We start from the raw sequence: 6,357 nt of genomic DNA, 5'->3' as shown, positions 1-6,357 counted from the left end.
CAGATAGATGATAGATTGATAGATAGAGAGATAGATGATAGATACCCAGTATCTTCAAGAGATATCTAGCTCACATTCTAGTGGAGATATAGACAATAAATGAAACACATAACTGTATAATATGTTAGATGGTGAGAAGTGCTATGAACTTGACACCAATAAAATAGTCATAAAAATGTTTCCTTGCAAACTGTGGCAAGTGTCATGGAGGAAAAGTAAAGCAGTCCTGAGACAACAAAATGGTGGCTGGGAGACTGACACCATCTGTTAGGAAGGGATAGCAATCTTAAAAAAGACCATTCTCTCCAAAGGGGTGTTGAAGTTTGAAGAAGGGGGTGGAGAGCAGGAGAGAAAAGTACTCCACACAAAGGAAGCAGCATGTGCAGTTTTCTTACTCTGAGCTATACTTAATGTCTCTGGCTGCCCTCGATTTCCTCCCTCTATTCTACGGCTGAAAATCAAGGGACTTTAATGTCTGACAGGCCTGAGTTCAAGTCTCAGTACCAATAGTGTATGGACTTGGGAGCAAGTTACTTAAACTGTTTGCTCTGGCTTTCTAATATGCAAAATGGGAATAATAACTCCTATTTCACAATGCTGTTTTAAGAACTGAATGAATAATGAACATAACAAACCCAGCACAGTATCTGGCTTTATATTTTTATAGGAAGTACTGAAAGAATGATAGCTATTCATTATTATAATACTATTATTATCATAAAAATAGTGAGAGGCTGGATAAGATTATGCCTAATTTTTCTTCCAACTATAGGATTTGATGGACCACTAGCCGTAGGTATTTGCATAGTTTCTGTTGGGAATGGGTTATTTACTGTGCGAAGGCAAAATGAAATACAGATTCTATAAGGAATATAGCTATAGGTATAGGCATCTTCTCTCTTAAATTCTAAATGTGATGCAAAGATAAAACCATCTGAAAAAAAGCATGAAAATATATTCAAGGGACATAGAGTGCTAATGTTATGTGAAAATCCAAAATACATAGTAAAACACAATATAACCAGATCATTTTCAAGGGAAGTTAAGGAGGTAGAAGAGCTTTAGCTTGTACACAATTCAAACTAAACCAGGCACTTTAAAATTTTTCTCATTACTTAACAAAAATAAAGCAATTTCAATACATAATGGCTTTTCTAAATTCAGATGCTATAATTAATCAATAATTTAGATGTGTCTTGTGGATTGATTGGACAACTGCTTCTTGATGCCACACTTTCTACAAAATAGAAAAATGAAGGGTCAGAGCTAAAAAGGGCCTTCAGAGACCATGTGATGTCATGCCTTGTATAGGATGAGGAAACTGAGATCCTAGTTGTAAAGCGACTTGCCTTTACCAGAATGCAATTTTTAACCTTCTTTGTGCTTCTTTTTTTTTTTTAAATTTTTTTTTAACGTTTATTTATTTTTGAGACAGAGAGAGACAGAGCATGAACGGGGGAGGGTCACAGACAGAGGGAGACACAGAATCTGAAACAGGCTCCAGGCTCTGAGCTGTCAGCACAGAGCCCGACGCGGGGCTCGAACCCACGGACCGTGAGATCATGACCTGAGCTGAAGTCGGACACTTAACCGACCAAGCCACCCAGGCGCCCCTCTTTGTGCTTCTTTAACCACATCATCCTTAAACCACAAAGCCTCCGGTGGTGTAAGATCTTCAACTATGCTGCATCAAAAAATGAAGTCCTATACATTTGTAAAGCTAAATGTAGAAAGAACAAATGAAAGGCCACAGTTAAGAAATATCTTTGGATATAGGAATGATTAAAAACAATTTCAATCACAATAAAAACGATTCTTCTAGTTTACTACAAGCTGGCTATCGAGTGAATTCCTCTAAAAGCTTGTCTGGGGAGAAATGAAAGGGTTAAGTTTGTGAAGCACTTCATTTTTCAGCCACTAGCTGTGGTATCCTGGGTAATTACTGCAGCTTACCTGAGACCACACCTTAGATAAACCTGTAATGCTGGAGTTTTCTGCAAACATCTTCTCTCCTGCAAGCTGTGGCTTGTCTCTTTCATATATTTGTCCTATGTTTTCAACTCGATTTTCCAGTGGCTAGTTTATACTTGGTTGAGCCAACAAATCAGGGTCTGTTGATTTAGCTTCATATGGTCTTGGTGCTGGCATGAGACAACCGTGCCGGCTATGTGGTAACGAACACAGTCAGGCCAGATGAATTATTTTCCTACTAGAGAAATAAAGTTAAAAAAAAAAAAAAAAAAAAAAAAAAGAGGATGAACTGGTTCAGGTAAAGGTTATGATTTCATTTCCCTCATTTAATTCATTGTTTTTAAAAATACTATAGGCTTTGCTTGCGACTGAAATTTCATTCTCATTTCACTTCTTAAATGAGCATTTAACTGAGCATTTCTCATGTGAAGAAATTCTGTTTTGTCCACAGAGCCCAGGATAAGAACAATCTAAGCACAAGGTAGGTACTCAGTGTGGCAAAGGAAAGCATGTCCTTGAGGAAGCCAGTTCTTCCTCATGGTGTTCTATGGAAAGTGCAATGACAGTACAGAACCATTTTTAGGTCATGTCCGTCTATAAAGAGTACAAAGCAAAGTAGTTTGTGTTTTAAGTTTTCGTGGTTCCCAACTACAAGGTGCTTCTGGAACCTGCATTTCTCTTTGAGAAAAAAAGACTCATGACATCTAGGTCAATGGGGGCGTATCTTTTCTCCTTTGTAAAGAGAAATGGTATTTTCTTCTCTCCATCTCCCTGCACCTCATCACCACCACCACCAATGCCACCGGACCTAGGAGACAATGCAGTGAAAACTCACAGACGAAGCCCAAAATGTCTCTTCAAAATTTTCAGAGTACAAGAATGGTAGTATTACTTTCTTAGTTCTGCATGTAAGATTAAAAAAAAAAAAAAATAGGCCGAAGATATGGGCATTTGAAATGATATGCTCAAAGTCTTAGACGAAGCTCACGGTGATGGGATTATCACCCAGGTCGACCACTCTTCTGATACCCTCACCCACTTATTGCCTGATCGTCAATGTCAATAGCTCCCAACAGCACTTCTTGAACACACATTAGTGGAATTACTTTAACCAAATAGTTTGATCACTGCCTAGCTACCTAACATTGGGGAAATAGAAATTTTGATTGAGGGGAGGGGCCCTGGGTGGCTCAGTCAGTTGAGCACCCAACTTAGGCTCAGGTCATGATCTCACAGTTTGTGAGTTTGAGCCTGTCTCTCTCTCTCCAAAAATAAAAACAAAATAAAATAAAAGAAAAAGAAATTTTGATTGGGCTGGAATGGAAGGAAGACTCACTTTTGAACTAGAAGATTTGGGGAAGGGGAGCAGTAGAAGAAGGAAAATGTGTTTATCAACGTTTTTATTTTTTAATTTTAAAAATATTAAATGTGTAGAGCAACAAGTACTATAATCCAAAAATATATAGTTTTTAAAGTGAATATCAAAAAAAAGAATAAAAAAAAATAAAGTGAGTATCATCCCTCTTGCCTCCAACATCAGTTAGTATTAACAGGCTGGTGCATATCTTTTTAGTTTTTTAAAAGACCACAAAAATATGTATATATAGAGAATAGTGGAAGTGAAGGAAGTCAGGCGGGAAGAAAAGGATTTAGGTTTAGGGAAAAGGATGGGAGAGTCACCACCCCCCCCAACAACTTGCCCTCAAACTGGCCTCAGGCATGACTAAGATGATAATTCTATGTTGGGAAGGCAGCAATTTCAGTTTTCTAGGTTAGCCTCATTTCCCCACTTACCCTGGTGTAGGCTCATGAAATCTGTACTCTCCATTTAAGCCCATTTTCTCCCTATCTAATCTCTGTTTTCCCCTACTCCCTATTCCCACTCCATTCCACACATTCACCTACTACTGCCCTACACTACCCATGAAGATATAAAACCAGAAGGTACAAGTGATAAAAGATGGCTCTCATGCTGTTATTCTCTGAGGAAAAGAAAGAAAAAGAAAAAAAAAAAAAGACTGTTGGAGCCATCTGCCTCCCTCAGACCTTGGCATACTGGTCTCCTGAAATCAAAATTGCTCCAAAAGTGGAATGGATGGGTACTTTGCAGGCCAAATGCCTCTGGCGGTGATTCAGGTTCTGGTGGGAACTAGAGCTTTGATATTGTTGTCATGTCTTAAAGGTCAGCTTGAGGTTGTTGGTCACTGAATTGGAGTTCACTTTTGGAAAAGTTAATGGAAGTCTGGGATATGGGCTAGTTTCAGGCTGGGCAGCCATAGTCCTGCCTCCACTCCTCTATACACACACATATACATGTTCAAATAATTTGCCTCCCCAGTGAAGCTTCTTCATACAGATCCAGCCAGAGCAAGGGCTGCCCTCATGTTAAACACCATTTAAAAGTTCAGTCCATCTGCCAAGTGTTGAGCAACCACTGGAAGCCACAGTTCTAACATAGCAGGTTGGTCAAGGATAGGGTCAGGGAAATGAAGTAAGCTGTGAACGCATGACAATATCCTGGAAAACCCAGACTGTATACTTAAGCTTGGAGGGAAGCTGTCAGCTGAGACTGATGTTGACTTTTTAAGGACATGAATGATAACATGCCCCCTGAACTTTACCCTTCTGTCAGTTAAACTTCCACTATTCTTACTGGCATATAGTTGGTGCCAGAACAAGGCAAGCCAATGCCCTTTGAGAAGTGCTGTGCTGGAATCGTATAAAGAAGGGAAATCTTTCCATAGTGACCCAAGAAGTTCCAGACTACATTGTGTATTACACACTGGAGCACAGCAGAGAGCTACATGAGCAATGGTTGACATGGTCTTCTACCTCTCTCGCGCGCTAATTTGAATGATATCTGGAGGCTTTTCTAAACAGTATCATAACTGCTTTTATTTACTTACCGCTTCATGTGTGCCTGACCCTGTGCTCCGCACTTTATGGACATTATCTGATTCTTTCTATCAGCCTTTGGAAACTATTTCAGAATTTGTCCATGAAGTCAAGAAAAGGTTCATTAGAGCTTAGCTTTGCAAATCTGGGTGAATACTTTGTAAAAATTAAACCACTCTTCTTTTTTTTTTTTTAATTTTTATTTTTGTTGAAGTGTAATTAACACACAGTGTTGTCTTGGTTTCAGGTGTACAACATACTGATACAACAATTCCATATATTACACAGTGCTCACCCAATAAGTGTAGCCACCATCTGTCACCAACGTCATTACAATATTATTGACCGTATTCTCTGCGCTGTACGTTTCATCCTGTGACGTATTTATTTTATAACTGAAAGTTTGTAACTCTTAATCCCCTTTATCTATTTCATCCATCTCCTCACCAATCTCCCCTCTGGTAACCATCAGTTTGTTTTCTGTATTTAAGAGTCTTTTTTTTTTTTTTTAAACCACTCTTCTTATTTTAAAATCAGTTATGTATTCCAGTCTCTACTCTAAGTAATAAACTAGGTACTGGTACATCATATTCACTTTTTGACAATCATTTGACTTTGAAGACCCAGGCCTTGCCAACTCTCCCAAGACCAACCTGAAAGAACAAAGTATACTGTGAGTAAAGACATTCCATTAAGGAAGGCAAGGAGATCAAAGTACTAATGATACACAATGATTTGTTATGTTATTTAAAAATAATAATCATAATAATTAGAAATATTAAGCTCTAATAGTGAATGGATGTTGAGCTTAGAACATGTGACATAACCATTTTCATCATGGAATGACTTTCAAAAAGCAAACAAAACTATTTTCTGAAAACACAGCAAATACCTAAAAATACTTATAAACAACTGATGGTTTTCATTTGGACGGTATTTTATTTCTGGCATTTTTATTTCCTAGCAGAGTATAATGAAATTTTCCAACTAACTTTTGGGCATTTGTCACATCAGGTCATGGGGTTGGGACCACTCCTGGTGGGCATCTCAATACTGTCCGTCAAGCAGAGTTTCTACCCTCAGAAATAATCTCTTGAACCCACCTTCTTCTTAAATGCCAACCAATAAAAAGAACAACCTGGGCAGTCTCCACACTTTATATTAAGTTCCCTCCAAAACGGCATTTGAACCTGCCCCCTGCATTACATAAAGAAACCGAACTTGTTAAAGATCCTTACTTACCAGGCTGCTAGGGTCTATGCTTCCTTTTAGTATAGTCTGCCATCCAAACTGTCAAAAATTTTAACTGCTTCTTGCCTTCCCTCTCAATCCAAATGTGTGGAGTTTTATCATAAAAGTGAAATGAGAGAAGCAGAACTCATCCCGGGATAGAAAGGTTGTCACTTCTACCTATTATACCAGAGTTCTGAATTCCAGGGATACGAAGTAGACGCAACTAAAATGGCATTCGATGGCGTTGGTGGTGTCCAA

General features: G+C 38.5%; 1 long non-coding RNA gene across 1 annotated transcript; it reads right to left on the bottom strand.

Annotated features, from left to right (window-relative positions):
• Positions 1-1,149: 1,149 nt before the first annotated feature.
• On the bottom strand, positions 1,150-6,339 carry LOC131511382 (uncharacterized). The gene is made up of 3 exons (XR_009261495.1): positions 6,109-6,339; positions 1,954-2,209; positions 1,150-1,237 (listed from the first exon to the last, which is right to left on the bottom strand). It is a non-coding gene; the product is annotated as an uncharacterized LOC131511382 (long non-coding RNA).
• Positions 6,340-6,357: the final 18 nt, after the last annotated feature.

This window comes from Neofelis nebulosa, chromosome 5, assembly GCF_028018385.1.
Source record: "Neofelis nebulosa isolate mNeoNeb1 chromosome 5, mNeoNeb1.pri, whole genome shotgun sequence".
In the NCBI taxonomy this organism is placed as follows: domain Eukaryota; kingdom Metazoa; phylum Chordata; class Mammalia; order Carnivora; family Felidae; genus Neofelis; species Neofelis nebulosa.
Note: the sequence above shows the minus strand (reverse complement) of the source record. Positions and strands in the feature narration are given on the sequence as shown.